We start from the raw sequence: 16127 nt of genomic DNA on the forward strand, positions 1-16127 counted from the left end.
GCTCGGCGCACCTGAGATCATCTTGGTAGCCGTGTAGCTCAGATGAGTGAGAGCGTGTGTGTGTACCACCGTGATTGGATGCCGGCCCTTCTCAGGTCACAGTAAACCTTCTGCTGCCTAACTTCCCTAATTTTGGGGATCCCTTTGAAAAATCAAAGGAAAAAAAAAACTGGCTCTTCATCAGCGTGATCGACCCAACCCAGTGTGCCCCAGTGGCCTAATGGATAAGGCACTGGCCTCCTAAGCCAGGGATTGTGGGTTCGAGTCCCATCTGGGGTGCTCCTGTCCCTTTTTGAGCGTACAAATGTCCTTGTGATTTGCAAAGCTGCAACCCCACCTTACTCAGTGAGCGTCTCTGCTTTTCTCTCACATACAGTTGGGAGAAAAACTTTTGTAAACAGCCCTTCGGAATGATGTGGATTTCTGCATGAATGGCTCCTAACATGTGATCTTATCTTTATCTAAGTCATAATAATTAATAAAGAGAGTCTGATTTAACAAAGAACACACACCCAACATTTGACATTGCTGTTTCTTTATTGACCAAATGGTTTAAACAATCAAGGTCATTGATGGAAAAAGTACGTGAACCCTTATATTAAGGAGCTAGTGGAACCTCCTTTATGACAAAAACCTCAACCCCCACTTTCTGTAGCGGCTTGTCAGACCTGAGCAGCGGTTAGGAGGTATTTTGGCCTATTCCTCTATGCAAAACTGTTTCAGTTCATGTATATTTTTGGGATGTCTTGCGCTGAATGGCCTGCTTCCGATCACGCCACAGCACTTCAATGGGATTGGGGTCAGGACTCTTACTTGGCCATCCCAACATACGGAATTTCTTCTGTTTCAGCCACTCTGTTGTTGATGTACTCCTTTGTTTTTGTCATGTTGCAAGACCCAGCGTCTTTTGAGTTTTAGATCACAGGCAGACACCCTGACATTCTGCTGTAGAATTTCCTGATACATCTCGGAATTCATCGGTCCCTCGATGATTGCAAGCCGTACAGCCTCCGCCATGCTTCCCAGGTGGGATGAGATTTTTGAGTTGGTATGCGGTGTTTTGTTATCTCCAAACATAACGCTGTGCACATTTACCAACAAGTTCAACTTTTGTCACGTCTGTCCACAGAACATTGTTCCAGGAGTTGCTGTGGAACATCCATGTGGTCTTTAGCAAACTTGAGAGGGGCATTGGTGGTTTTTTTGGGGGGAGAGCAGTGGTTTCCTCCATGGTGACCTCGCATGATCACCACTCCTGTTCAGATTTCTTCTTATGGTGGACTCATGAACACAGACGTAAGACAAAGTAAACCACCTGTTTGCTAGATCCCATCCCCACTCAGCTAGTCAAAGATTCCCTCGAAGGACTGGCAGGACCTATAATTAGTATGATGAATGCATCGCTTGCGTCAGGCGTCGTACATGATCAATTTAAGGTAGTGGTTCTTAGACCGCTCCTTAAGAAGTCAAATTTGGATCCACAAGTTCTTAACAACTACAGGCCTGTCTCAAAGGTCCCATTTCAATCTAAAAGTCTTGAAAGAATAGTTGTTGCCCAACATCAAATGGATTCAAATAATATACTTGAGAAATTTCAGTCTGGTTTCTGAAACTGCATTAACAAGAGTCGTAAATTATATTCTCTTAGCTACTGATGCGGGGAATGCAACAGTGCTAGGTTGCAACAGTGCTAGGAATGCAAACTTTAGGTTGCGCTTCTTCATGCTGCATCATTGGCATGAGTGGAGCTTTTTAAACGTCTGTACTTACTGCGCCCCATAAGAAATCGTTTGTCCCTGTTCAAAAGAGATTGTGCGATGTCCTGCAGCGTTCGCAAAGCAAACCTTTGACAGTTTGAATAGAGGAATTTATTCTGCTTCCTGTGCATGCAGTAGTTACAAACTTGAACGTCTTTGCACGATCTCCTGCAGTTTTCAGTGGGCAGGCTTGGTGAGATGGCTTGGAAAAACGCACTGTGTTTCGGCTCGGGAAACATCATGAGCAGTGTCCTGCGTGTTTTCTGTGTATAGCTGTCTTTTAACGCATACAGAATTCATTCGAAATCATTGATTTCTCCAATTAACAAGGATCCGTTAAATGATGAGTCAAAGTAACATCTAATCGGATTAGTTTCCTTAGAGCTGGTTCAGAGTTTGGTCAAGAGTTTACCTTTCACAGATGAGCAAAGAAGAATGTTGGGGGTGCACGCTTCAAGGCACCTTACAGCTGTAGGGAGTGATTCGAGACGATTCGTGGCGTGTGCTCGTTCCCATATACCATACGCCCCGGCGTGCAGTGCTAGGATGACGTACAATACCGCTTGGGGACGTAACAGCGTTATATGCAAGTGCGGGACATGAGGGTTTTCGTTTGTTCGTTTTGTTTTGCTCTGCTTTGCTTTGTTTTGCTTTCCATCGCGTTGGTAAGAGCGTAAATAAAAAGGCGATTCCTGCGTCTACCACTAATGTAAGAGCTATTTCAAGTGCGACGTGGTGCGGCTTTTCAAATGCTTGTGGGCATTTCTCTGTTGTTGATTCTTTTTTTGTGTGTAACAAAGTGGCATTTTCATGTCCGGACGGGGAGACTTTATCATTCAGACATGAAGCCACCCTTAAGTCCTCTGAGGCGTGTCTGTCTGCAAGGCTTGTATTTTGGAAATGTTTTTTTGAAACGGAGAACGACTTTGAAATAGGCTTCCGCCGGCGCCTCGCGATCCAGGTAAGATTGTAGCAAGAACGCAGCGGCGGTGGGGCTTGCTGTAGTCGTGGCCGAGTGGTTAAGGCGATGGACTAGAAATCCATTGGGGTCTCCCCGCGCAGGTTCAAATCCTGCCGACTACGTTGTCCGCCTCCAGTCGGTGTGTTCCGGCGCAAGCAAAGAAGCGCGCCTCTTTGCTTTTCCTGGTGGTTTTAAAACGCCCAATCGCTTGTACCCGCTGCCTTTGAAATAAATTCTTCAGCGTCCGCGAATGGCATTTTGCAGCTGGAAGCATATGTCGACGCTTTTTGCACAGAGCACCAAAAAAGCGTCTTTTTTGAAGGCTCAGACACTGAGCGTTGGTGGTTCAGTGGTAGAATTCGTGCCTGTCACGCGGGAGGCTTGGGTTTGATTCCCGGCCAATGCAGTGGCTTTTGCAGCGAGCGGCTCCATCACTTGCATCCCCTTGCAACTCGCAACTGAAAACCCACTGAAGCTAAGCAGGTGTGAGCCAGGTCAGTACCCGGATGAGGGTGAGCTACAGGGAAAAACAAAGCTTCCAGCTGGATGCGGTGTTAATGGTGCCGGCGGGGGGGCGCTCACCCTGAGGTCTGTGCGGGTCCCAATGTCCCAGCATAGTGACGGAGACGCTGTGTTGTAAAAGGGCGCTGTCTTTCGGATGAGATGTAAAACCGAGGTCATAGTGCTCTGTGGTCATTAAAAGTGACCACCAAAACCTTTGACAAAAGCTCTTGGTAATTGATGGTCTTCAATAATGCTTCTCCTTTAGGTACATTTTAAATCAGCTGAAAAATGCTGTGAAATGGGGGGACACTTCAGGCCAGTGTAGGATTTGGGTTACAAGAACCATGAAACTGCACGAGAAAGCCCGACGAGGACCACTGTCGCGAGGCTGGTTAGCTCAGTTGGTTAGAGCGTGGTGCTAATAACGCCAAGGTCATGGGTTCGATCCCCGTACGGGCCAGGTTCTTTTCTCCTGTCTTACCAAAGCTGTTAGGTTCCTTTCCGTGGTGAGATGGGTTGTCATGCAACGCTGCCACATAGTGCCGACAGACAAGAGTGTTGCGGGAGAAGAGAAAAGTGTTTGAAGATTTAAGAGTCTTAGGTGGAGTCAAAATCAAGTGTCACAAATGCAAGTGGTTGGATTTCCAATGTTTAATATGGTAAAAATAAGCAGAAGTTATCTGCCGGTCATGGCACAGTCTGCCATGCTTTTGTCAGATACTGTAAAGTGGTGTCGAACTGGAGCCTCACCATTTGCATATGTGAGGCTCCAGTTATACATCGAGTGTCACATTAAATGACAAAAATGAAGAGAGTTAAAGCAGCTGGAGAGGTTTTCTTACATCTTTTGAGCTGACACAGTTTTGGAAAATGTTTCCTTCACGCTGCACTGTACAATATAGGCAGCCAAGAGTCTCCAAAACAATACAGAATTGACAGATAGGAGAAAATTCCCACTCGTCCTGAAGTTCCCAAAATCCAGCACTGAGCGTAAACAAAGTGTCTAAGTAGCGTGGGAATGCTAACCCTAACCCTAGCTGGAGTTTGAGCAATCCAGCACTGAGCGTAAAAAGATGAGTCAAAGTAACGTCTAATCGGATTAGTTTCCTTAGAGCTGGTTCAGAGTTTGCTCAAGAGTTTACCCAGTGGGCATTGATTCGTCGAATATACGTATATTCACGGCGAAAATACGGCTATACGTATATATACGTCGCCTCGACGTATAATCAACGTCGAATTGCAACCGTAAAATCGACGACATTAATAAACGCATATATAACGTCGAAAACACATCTAACACAGTGCCTGAGGCTTTTTACTGTATGTATCGTGTGTGCCGCAACTAGGAGTATACGGCACTCTGCACAGTGTACGAAGTAAATTATTTTCGCAGTAATTAATTTACACGTGTATAATAAATATAGTAAATATAATAAATTAATTACTGCGAAAATAATTTTCTTCGTAAATCCTGCAATCCAGATGATTGGGGTATTGGTGCATGGCTACAGTCTGTGCTAGGAACATGGAGAGGGTCTCTGGTTCAATACATATTTGTGGGTCTGGTATTATTCGTTATGATCATATCGTTAATATCCTGTTTGAAAAACATGTGGACTAAAGCTGCTGCTTCTGTGCTAATTGTACGCCCTGAAGGGATCATGAAGGTCAAAAAATGATTTCATGGGAAAGGTTCTCTTATCTAGTGGCAGAACCTGATGGGTAGAACAATATAGTTTTAAGGGGGGTTACCCTTGGGAGTGATTCCCCTAGATGCAAATGATTATTGTGGTTTATTTGTTCATAATAAGATGTTTTGCAGGAACGGAACAAAGAGAAATTTTACAACTTCAGCTAGAATTGTTCTGCAAAACGTCACAGCTGAGGCAGGGGAACAATGTGTAGATTTTTCTAAGAGTTATTACCCAGTTGTTGACCAATCTGTTGACCAATGTTGACCAAAAAAGCCTAGGATTATGCTGGGCTCCAGCCCACAGGGATTTACCTGTGCTGTAAGAACTAATGAGTGAATAAGGAGACTGGATTCTGGTGAAAGACTTCAGGAAAAAGAAATGGTGTTCACTCAGGTGGAGGGGGCTGTACCAGGTGCTGCTGACCACTGCCACTGCTGTGAAGGTCACAGAAATGGTGCCCTGGATTCATGCTTCCCACTGTAAAAAGGTCACAAACGAACTGAGCAAAGCACAGGAGTGATGTCTCCACAAGGACAGATGGGGATAACCTGCTTGGGACTGATGTGCACAGCCTTTTTCCTTTTTATGTAGAAGCCTGTCACCACCCCAAAAGAGGAAGAATCTAAACACGAAGCCTCTTTGTATACAAACTGGCTGAATGAAACTGATAATGAGGGGGATATGAGTAATTTGTGGTATAAATTTATAAATCATACTGTAAAGTTAAAGAAATTTAATGCATCTTGTTATATATGTGCTTTAATGCCTCATTCTACAGCCTCACCCATGCGACTTTTTATGAAATGTACTCTTTTATTAATATCACGTTAGAAGGCTTAGACGCTATCAAACAAGAATTAAGGGGAGTTAGATTAATGGCACTTCAGAACAGGTTCGTGCTGGACCTTCAAAATGCAGCATCTGGAGGAGTCTATGCTTTAGTAGGAGACTCCTGTTGTACATATATTCCAGCTAATGACTATGATTACGGAAATCTTACGCTCGCTATTCAGCATTTGAAAGAACTAAAAGACAATGTGAATAAACAGAGAGGCATAAAAGATACACTGGCTTTTCTCTCCTGGTTAGAATCACTGTTTGGGCCAGGGGGAATGTTTTTCTTTTAAGTTACTAACACCGATTATAGGGGCTGTGATACTTGTCTTCCTGTTTTTATGTTGCTGTATGACATGTATTATTCCAATGCTTCGAAATATGGAAATATGGTACCTAGGGGGATAAACTGTTCATCCTTCCAGTCTGGAGAATTGGCAGCTGTCTGACGTCAGTAAGTGATCCTTAAAAATTAATAGTTCCATGACAGTGTGCATCACCAGAAAATCAATTTCAATGCATTAAAACTCTTGTTATCCTTCTGATCATTGAAGTGTCATTGCCCCAGCACTGTATACTCTTACTTTTGACGCCTGTCTGAAGTTGGATCCATTTCTAAGAATGGTGACTCACATATCCTCATGCTCAACTTTGGCTCAACCACACAAACTATGAAGATAATCATCTGCTTTTGCTCCAAGATTTATGTTACTAGGCTCTCTCCTGGGGATCCTCGTGTTCAAACATTGCCCTTATTGTGGATGATCCATGACAGAATTCAGGGAATTCAGAATTCTGATACCTCAGCTCAGATTCTGACTGGGCAGACTGTCATTGCCTGGTGTGAATGTGTGCATATCTGTTTTTGTGCATGTTCTGTGGCCTGTTGTACAGTACATCACAAATGAAAGGGAAATGGAAAACTAAAATAAGACTCAAGTGTTTTATCTTTCATTAACAGTGTTTCATTAGTATCTATGCTAGATCCTGTCATCCACTGCTTACCACGACAGGCTCTAGCACGGGATAGCAGCTAATACATTTAACAATCTCACTGCACAATGTTGTATATTCAAGGGCTGATCTTCTGTACTTTTTCTTTCACTTTTCATTTCCAAGAAACTCAGTCCTGCCAGGAATAATCTGAGAACAAAATCAATCTGAGTGAAAATCTAAGCAGAGGAAGATTGTTTTACAGAGTCAACAAGGTCTAATTCAAGGTCATCAGCACTAACAACATTCTCTCTGGAGACAGGCGATAAGAAAATTGAAAGTGTGTATTGTTACACAACAGCAGAGACTATGAGTTATGCTATCATGAGAGTGGTGATGGATTTTTTTCATTGCTTAGTTTTGCAGGTTCTGTACATTTGAACATTCAAAGTGACTAAAGTAAAGGAGTTTTCCCTTTTTACCACATAATTCCCAAAAATCAACACTAATAGAAAGCCTAATTCCAGCCAAGATTCAATTACAGTCTCTCAAGCATTCCAGCAGTGGATTTCATGACTTCAGACAGCCATCTTTATCAGTGGAGAACTCAATGCTCTGAGGTTTACTGGCAGAGTCTCACACTGGGTAATATGTTGGTAAATAATGTCCTATGGAATTCTACTATTGATAAATTCTACTATGGAACTGGGATGTGTCCTGAAAAAATCTTCTATGATAGTGGTACAGTCCATCACACCCCACCTACAGCCTTTAAAAGAGAAAAAAAAACTGACAACAACAAAGTAAGTCTGTGGTGTAATCAACTAGGTCTTGCAAACATACTTAACCTCTTCCAGCTACCAACATTACAAATGCTGTTTACACATTAGATGGTTATTTTTTGGCTTCTGATATTATGGTGGAAAAAGAGCCCTGGAATCTTTGTAGAAGGACAAAAGACGGAAAGAACAGGCAGTGTAACCATGGCGAAGAGAAGGGAAATATTGGAGAGAGCTTTTTTCATACACTTTTTATCATTGTTTTTCCAGCCCAACAATGATCAACTAATATGGGCAGGCGTCCTGTGCCAAATCCAATCTACCTTTCTTCCAAGCATACAGGAATGTCAGTGAATTAAATATTGACATATGAAAATACCCAAAAATATGCAATCACACATATGCAGTTTGAGCAAACATAAGACAATACCCAAGTACCACAAACTACCAGGCATCATTAGCAGTTCAGGTGGGGAGCTGTGTCAGCATGCGTAGGCTGCAAAGGAACAAGTAATAGGTCTATTCCATGCTTAAAAGAGAAGAAAGAAAACACAACATTTCAGCCGTGGAGCCCTCACACCTGAAGAAGGCTCCACGGCCGAAACGTTGTGATTTCTTTCTTCTCTTTTCATCTAGTGTCATTAGCCAGTTCCTGTCAAAATAAAATAGAAAAGGATAACATTCTAGAGAGAGTTTGAAATACCAAGGTACAATTTAAACCATATTTCTTCCACTACAACCACAATATTTTGGAGAGATCGCTGAGCCTAACTGTTCTGGCATGTCCGTTAGCCTCCGTCCTGCTTCAGCAATGAATGCAACGGGGCACATTCTGAGGGAGATGCGGTCAATCAGGTTACAGGAAAACCACACTATGCTTTTTTTTGAGATCCTGAAAAGGACAGAGGGGCCATGTATATGTGTGCAGCTGGATATGTAATTGCAGGTGGCGTAGCAAATTCTGCTGAAGCCCCACTGCCTGGTGTGGATGGTAGCTGTGCATGTTGCAGCAGAATTGTGCATGTGAGATCAAGGGGGCATGTCATGTGTTTGATCACTTCACTCCCTTCCGGAAGCACGTGACTCCCTGAGTCCAAAAAATTTGTAAGTTCTTTGGATGACCTGTGGACCGATCTTTCACGATGAAGAATTCCTTAAGAAGAATAGATCTCGGCCCACCATCCCAATGCCTCCATCTGAAAACAGCAACCTCCCACTGCCCTTAGTCTGCAAGGCAGTCCTTTCAAGTGCGATGATGACGCCGGGACCTTCGTTGCCTATTGTACGAGCTGAACTTTTGTGCTCATCAATTCAAGGCTCTTTCCATCAACTCATCTTGTCTTTTGACGCTTCATGTTTTGTGCTCCTTTGACTATCGGCATATCGGGTGACTGCAAACACTGAAGTTCTTGCTTACGGAGTGTGGAACAGTGTTTTCAAGTGATCGCTGTTCTGTCATGTTGACGCCGAGTGAATCTTTCTTTGGCAACATGGGCAGGCTGACAGCAGCGCGAGCTAAAGTAATGGCAAATTTCTTGACTTATTTCTGAATGTGAATGTTCTTTAGAAAAGGGATGCGGCGTTGCTTCTCCCCCGTGTAAAGGTCACGCATTCCAGACGTGGTTATGAGCGAACAGTTGCCGCAAGTGTTTGAAAAGAGCAAGAGAGGAAGCAGCCCTGCCCCGTGTGAGGATCAAACTCAGGACCTTCAGACGATGAGACTGACGCGCTACCAACTACGCCAACGAGGCCAGCTGCAGTACACAGCTGGAAAGTTTGCCTCATATGGATTTCAGTCGCCCGTTCCCTAATCTTTAGACGCCCTCTGCTGGATGTTGCATTTGCCTTTTGATCTCACCGATACTTTTTTGGTCTGTTTCTGTTGCGAGTCCGTTTTTCAGATCTCACCTAGCACAAGTCTCTCTGGCTGAAGTGGCCTCTCTGCTTCAGCATCGTGCCCTCACTCAGCCATTAAAAACGTCACTCGGACTTCTGACATGCTGACATGAAATGTCAAGAGAGAGTGGCGGAGACGCTCAAGGCAGAGAGAAGATGAAGAGGGGGCGTGGCTGCAAAATGATTGACAGCTGCATGACGCTCTCCATGCAAGGCGTGACCACAGGCTAAAGGACACCTTTCGGCACATCAAGCTCTAAGCACACACCTGGAGGACGTGGTAAATGATCCCGTTATCTCTCGCATGCAAAGCGAGCGCTGTACCATGCAAGCTAACCCCCCTCGCTGGGGCTCATGCCTCGGTGTCGCCTAGTGCCGCTTGTTCCCCTCTTACCGGGTGCAGTTCACTGCCCTTCGTCTGCAAGGCAGTCGTGTAATTGCGGCTTTCTTGACTTATTGATGAAGGTCTGACTGGACGAGCGAATGACGCCTCTCCCCCGTCCTCAAGCTCGCTGACAGAATAAATTGGAAAGTGCTGCCGTGGCTCATTGGTTTAGGGGTATGATTCTCGCTTAGGGTGTGGGAGGTCCTGGGTTCAACTCCTGGATGAGCCCTTGTGTGCTCTTTTTGTCCTCGTCCACAAGACTGGGAACTGCATGGGCGAATGTGAAGAAGATCCTTCTCGAACGTGCAAACCGTGCGAGAAGAGGGGGCGCTTGTTTCCAGCCAAAACTTCTCGCGTGTGAGACGAGCTGACCATCGCTGCAGGAGGTGGGAGGGTCACTCTGGTAGACAGGGCTGACCTTCGGCAATAGGATTTATACTCTCCAAGATGATATTTGCACTTTCTGGAGAGGCGATTTTCTCCACTTCAGTAGCCCGATTTCGTCGATTGCGTGGAGAGGGCTGTAGAATGTGGCGGCGCCTTTCCTGCTCCGTCCATGACAGGCGTGCTGGTCTCTGGAGAGAGAGCACGGTCCATCAGCACACTCCAATAAAGGCACTGGAAGCAGCTGAATCGCAATGGCGAAGCTCAGCGCTGGGCCGCTGGGCACATCTTACCACCGTTTCCGTAATGTAGTGGTTATCACGTTCGCCTCACACGCGAAAGGTCCCCGGTTCAAAGCCGGGCGGAAACAGCCTTCTTTTGTCGCCACGCACAAAAGGGGATTGGGGATTCGCCTAGCGCTGTGATCGAACAGACCCACTCACCTCTTAGTGTGGCGGGATCTGCACAGTGCATGTCGCAGCGCATCCTGCTTTCACTTCAATGCGCGTCCTGATGTACCCCGGTCTCCCGCGTGACAGGTGGGGACAGGTGACAGGTCCTATACTAACGAGGAAGACATCGCTCTCTCCGACCCCCGGCATCGTGTCCCGACCCACCGTGCTGGAAGCCGACGGGTGCTGTGATTCCTTTACGGAGCAGAAATGACAACCGAGGAGCCGAGAGATCATTTCAGCATTTCGCGTCTGAACGGAAAACACAAACGACCAACTCAGAATGACTTGCCTTTGACGCTTTTCAAAGCGTTCTTTGTGCACGGCGACTGCGCCGCCTAGCAGATACAAATGGGTTGTACAACTTTAAACTAGCAAATGGAAGACAGCTAAGCCCCCTCTCTTTTAGCCCAGGTTCGATCTGTCTCCCAGAATCACCAGGGCGCACACACACACACCCGTGCCGTTGAAGTGCTCTGCTTCATTTCTAAGGGCAACTCAACATTCACTCCTACCCCGAGTGCAGAAAAGACAGTGTCTGCAGCAACAGCAGCTCAGGTCTCTGCACAGGAGCTAAGCTGCCCCCATCTCCTCTGCTCTGCGGCTCCTGTGGAGTGGAGTCCTGCCTGGAGCTGTGTTTGCAGGCGGCGGCTCCCCGCGCCCTGTCTGTGCGTCGTGAAATTAATTAATAACGTTAATAAATTTATAAAGTTAATAAAGTTATAAATTTGAAATTAATAACGATATAATTATATTCATGTACCGCAACACAAGAATAGTACACGCTGTACATTGTCTGTCGATAATGTTTCTGTAGTGCTTTTTCAGCATTCAGCATATGACTGTGCTGGTGGTGCTGTGGGTTAGGTTCCTGACTTCCATATCACACGGTCTATGATTGAATCCCATCGAACTATGACTTTACTTTTTAACAAACATTTCTTTGAAAAAATGAAACGTTTCCCTTGGTCAGAGATTAAATAAAACCTCACTTTTTTTTTGAGGTTTTACTGTGCAGAGTGAGGTTTTACCTCACTTTTTTTGAGCAGAAGGTTTACTGTGACCTGAGAAGGGCCGGCATCCAACCACGGTGGTACACACACACGCTCTCACTCATATGAGCTACATGGCTACCAAGATGATCTCGGGTGCGCCGAGCTGGTACGGAACATATTGAACTGATCGACGGCGAATTGTCTCTCAGACAGGCTTTTCACCTCTAAGCTCCCTGACTGACAGTGATCAGCTAGGTAGTGAAACAGTCAGCTGCTTCTAAGCCTTAAACAGCTGCATCTCGGCGCTTCCACAGAGAGATGATTTGAAAGCCGAACATCGCCCATTGGGAACACCTTACTATCACTAGTTTAAGAGACTCTTAAGGTCTTGCAGAGGTGCCTGTCTAATAGCATGCGCTTTGCAAGCTATAGGTGTTTAGGCTGAGGCAGAATGCCTGTTAACAAAATGTTTTTCTAAAGGTGTGTCCAAGTGGCTGCAAAAGGGCAACACTCCCGGGGCGCCGTGGCTTAGTTGGTTAAAGCGCCTGTCTAGTAAACAGGAGATCCTGGGTCTGAATCCCAGCGATGCCTTCTTTGTTCTGTCTTCTCGAACAGTACTGGTCATTATGGACAACCGCCTACGGCTAGACTTAATTAAATGCAAGTATTCATTTCCTGTCTTTAACGGGACTTGTTTTTCTTAAAATGGATGCAACTTGCAAAACATGAAATACAAACCTTGCTAATCAGCGCTAGCGGCTGGCAAAAAAAAAGTCAGCAATGTTTTTTTCTTTAACCTTAACCCTACTAATGGAGAAGAGTTAAACGACCGAGTTTATGCAGCTTAAACGGTGCGCACGTCGGGTTCTTAGCTGAAAGGGTGGTAAATCACGCTCACCCCAGTCCTTAATCTTTTAAAGAGGATACAAAATTGAACCTAGTCGCCACATCACATACATCCTGTTCAATGATAAAAAGGTAACATCTATCCTCGCTCCAGACTAAATCTCACGTTGAGGGCATATTTTTTTTCACTTTACCGTGAGTCGGGCTCGGCTGCACAGAGGAGAGAGCAGAGCAATGAGGTCACGGGGACAGGGGAATCACACGCTGGCGGTTTGAATACGCGGAAGATCACTGAGAGATCCACAGTACATGGACCCTCCGTGCGCCATCAGTCCGCACTCCGGACTCTGAATCCTGCCATCCGAGTTAAGATCTCGGCGGAACCTGAGGCGCAGGTCCTTCTTAAAACGTAATCTGGTGAGCATTTTTAGAATCGTACTTGTATAGATGTAGCCTTTAATGTGTTGCTAGGTTAAAATTGATGACTTCTTGTATTTCAGTAGGCAACTGCCCTCTTGATTTCGGATTTAATTTCTTTATTACAGGGGCGCTTTTATGAAGATAGAGTCATGTTCAGGTACTTTGCTTGATGGAGGAAGCTCATTTCGGACTCTATGATCTGCTCACCTGGAAAGGTCTGCTGTACTGCTACAAGAGAGAAGTAGAGTCTGGAAGAAGGGACAATTTTATGATGCTTTGGAAGGTAATGTTTTTTTTCTTTGAAATCGAAATGAATCAGAATATCAGTGCAAAAGACAAACTCTTGGTTTGGTTTAAAGAGATATGGTTTTAAAACAGACAACATGTAGAAAACAGGTGTTTCTCACTTTTGGAAAAGAATGGACCGGGGGTAATATTTTACTAGTTGCAGGGCTGAGCTCACTGGGTTACAGTCCAGCAGCGCCACACCAAGGCCAGTGGCGCAATGAATAACGCGTTTGATTACGACTCAGGAGATTGTAGGTTCGACTCCTACCTGGCTCGGGTCATTTTTAAACGCATCGGGCTGCTCCCTAAGTAGTCTGTGCTACTTACTGCATTGTAATTGTACCCAGTAAGAGATTTCCTTCATGTAAATGAACTGCACCTGACAGCTTTAGAAAAACACCTGGGCTCAGTACGGTGCTGAGAGCTTAGCGTTGCTGTTTTAATTAGCACGCACTGCATCCGCTATGGACCCGAACTTTTCAATTATTCCGATCAGTAAGTCAACACGTAGTCCACATGAAAGGTAGAAATATTCTCTTGTCGGTCTCTTGTTTGTATAGAACTGAATGTCCCTGACAATGTACTGTTAGTTTTAATTGAAGAACGGCATTTGTGTTCAAATATACCAGACAAGTTTACGTAACTGCTCATGCGACACTCAGTTGTAATTAGTCAAGAAATAAAGTCGAACAACAGCTGCGGGTTTGATTCTGAACGTATGAGATTGCAACGCCTTTTACTTCCATTGACAAATGATAGAGATTCGAAGAGAGATCCTTCAGACCAGCAAGCAAACCCACGGCTATTTCGGTTTTCTATCTAGGCAACGTTGGGGTCTGCAATAGCATACATGAAAGCGTGATGCAATTTCTGTGGCTACATTTGTTGCACGTCATGCACAGTAAGAGTGTTTCTTACACCAAATAAAAAGTCAACAATTAGTGATCACGCCTTCTCCTCAGTTAACCCACTGAAACCCTTGCTGTTAACAGTTCTTTACTGCGTGCTTTACGAGCACCTACATATCGTGTCGGTTCTTTCAGCTTTATTCATTAGGTTTTCAAAGGCATAAGTAGAGCACCAGAGGTGCGAACGCAAAATGTGTGGTTATCTGAAGTCTTGCTTTCCATGGCAGCGGGTCCAAGCGATTTAGCGTTTTTATAGTACCGGGAAAGGAGAAGCAGCACTTCGCCTCTGCCGCGCAGACACAAGGCGACGTACGGCAGACGCCGGAGTCGGCAGGTTTCGAACCTGCGCGGGGAGTCGCCAACGCATTTCGAGCCCATCGCCTTAACCTCTCGACCACGACAAAAGCGAGCCCGCCGCCGCCGCCGCATTCCTCCTATAATCAAACACGGACTGCGAGGTGGCTTCAAATGTTAAAGTCCCCCCGTCCGGATGTCAAAATGCAACTTTGGCAGACAGAACAAACATCAACAAACCACAAATGTGGACAAGGATTTTACAAGCTGCACCACACTGCACTTTCAAAAGCATTTACATTCGTGTTAGACGCAGGAATTTGCCTTTGATTTGCGCGCTTACGAACGCCATGGAAAACGAAACAAAACTAAAGCCCTCAGCTCCTGCACTTGATTATAATCCCGTTATGTGTCGAAGCAGGAATTTACGTCATCCTACCACTGCAACACGGGGAATAGAGGGAAATGAGCACAAGCTACGAATTGTCTCTAATCAGTCCCTACAGTTGTAAGACGCCTGGAAGCGTGCACCCCCATCATTAATCTTTGCGCATCTGTGCAAGGTAAACTCTGGAGCAGTCTCTGAAACGGCTCAAAGGAAACACGTGATTGATTCCATGTGCATCTGGGGTTCATTTCTTATTTACATTTAATTCAAGGGAAAGGCTTGGGTCAGTTTCAGACGGCCTCCAACAGCGAGATTCAAGCGCCCCACCTTCAGCCCAATCTGCGCCGCCAGAACGCCAACGGCTCCTCTGGTCTCCGGGGTGCGGTTGTGACCCCGTAACCTAAAGTGTTGGTGGCAGACAAATGGAGACTAACAGGTGATGTCCTAGGACATGACCACATTGTGACACTCGGTGGGGATGGTGACCATTGCTTGGAAAAGAGTGCGAGGCCCCTTTAGAAAAACATTTTGTTAACAGGCATTCTGCCTCAGCCTAAACACCTATAGCTTGCAAAGCGCATGCTATTAGACAGGCACCTCTTCAAGACCTTAAGAGTCTCTTAAACTAGTGATAGTAAGGTGTTCCCAATGGGCGATGTTTGGCTTTCAAATCATCTCTCTGTGGAAGCGCCGCGATGCAGCTGTTTAAGGCTTAGAAGCAGCTGACTGTTTCACTACCTAGCTGATCACTGTCAGTCAGGGAGCTTAGAGGTGAAAAGCCTGTCTGAGAGACAATTCGCCGTCGATCAGTTCAATATGTTCCGTACCAGCTCGGCGCACCTGAGATCATCTTGGTAGCCGTGTAGCTCAGATGAGTGAGAGCGTGTGTGTGTGTGTACCACCGTGATTGGATGCCGGTCCTTCTCAGGTCACAGTAAACCTTCTGCTGCCTAACTTTCCCCAGTGTGCCCCAGTGGCCTAATGGATAAGGCACTGGCCTCCTAAGCCAGGGATTGTGGGTTCGAGTCCCATCTGGGGTGCTCCTGTCCCATTTTGAGCATACAAATGTCCTTGTGATTTGCAAAGCTACAACCCCACCTTACTCAGTGAGCGTCTCTGCTTTTCTCTCACATACAGTTGGGAGAAAAACTTTTGTAAACAGCCCTTCGGAATGATGTGGATTTCTGCATGAATGGCTCCTAACATGTGATCTTATCTTTATCTAAGTCATAATAATTAATAAAGAGAGTGTGATTTAACAAACAACACACGCCCAACATTTGACATTGCTGTTTCTTTATTGACCAAATGGTTTAAACAATCAAGGTCATTGATGGAAAAAGTACGTGAACCCTTATATTAAGGAGCTAGTGGAACCTCCTTTATGACAAAAACCTCAACCCCCACTT

At 45.4% G+C, this 16127-nt stretch overlaps 4 non-coding genes across 4 annotated transcripts; all 4 read left to right on the forward strand.

Moving 5' to 3' along the window:
* Nucleotides 1-206: 206 nt before the first annotated feature.
* Nucleotides 207-279, forward strand: trnar-ccu (transfer RNA arginine (anticodon CCU)). The gene has a single exon. It is a non-coding gene; the product is annotated as a tRNA-Arg (tRNA).
* A 2479-nt stretch (nucleotides 280-2758) lies between these two features.
* Nucleotides 2759-2840, forward strand: trnas-aga (transfer RNA serine (anticodon AGA)). Its single transcript has one exon. It is a non-coding gene; the product is annotated as a tRNA-Ser (tRNA).
* Nucleotides 2841-3608: 768 nt separating this feature from the next.
* trnai-aau (transfer RNA isoleucine (anticodon AAU)) lies at nucleotides 3609-3682 on the forward strand. Its single transcript has one exon. It is a non-coding gene; the product is annotated as a tRNA-Ile (tRNA).
* Nucleotides 3683-15685: 12003 nt separating this feature from the next.
* trnar-ccu (transfer RNA arginine (anticodon CCU)) lies at nucleotides 15686-15758 on the forward strand. The gene has a single exon. It is a non-coding gene; the product is annotated as a tRNA-Arg (tRNA).
* Nucleotides 15759-16127: the final 369 nt, after the last annotated feature.

This window comes from Lepisosteus platostomus, unplaced genomic scaffold, assembly GCF_059453375.1.
Source record: "Lepisosteus platostomus isolate fLepPlt1 unplaced genomic scaffold, fLepPlt1.hap1 Scaffold_272_H1, whole genome shotgun sequence".
Lineage (NCBI taxonomy): Eukaryota > Metazoa > Chordata > Actinopteri > Semionotiformes > Lepisosteidae > Lepisosteus > Lepisosteus platostomus.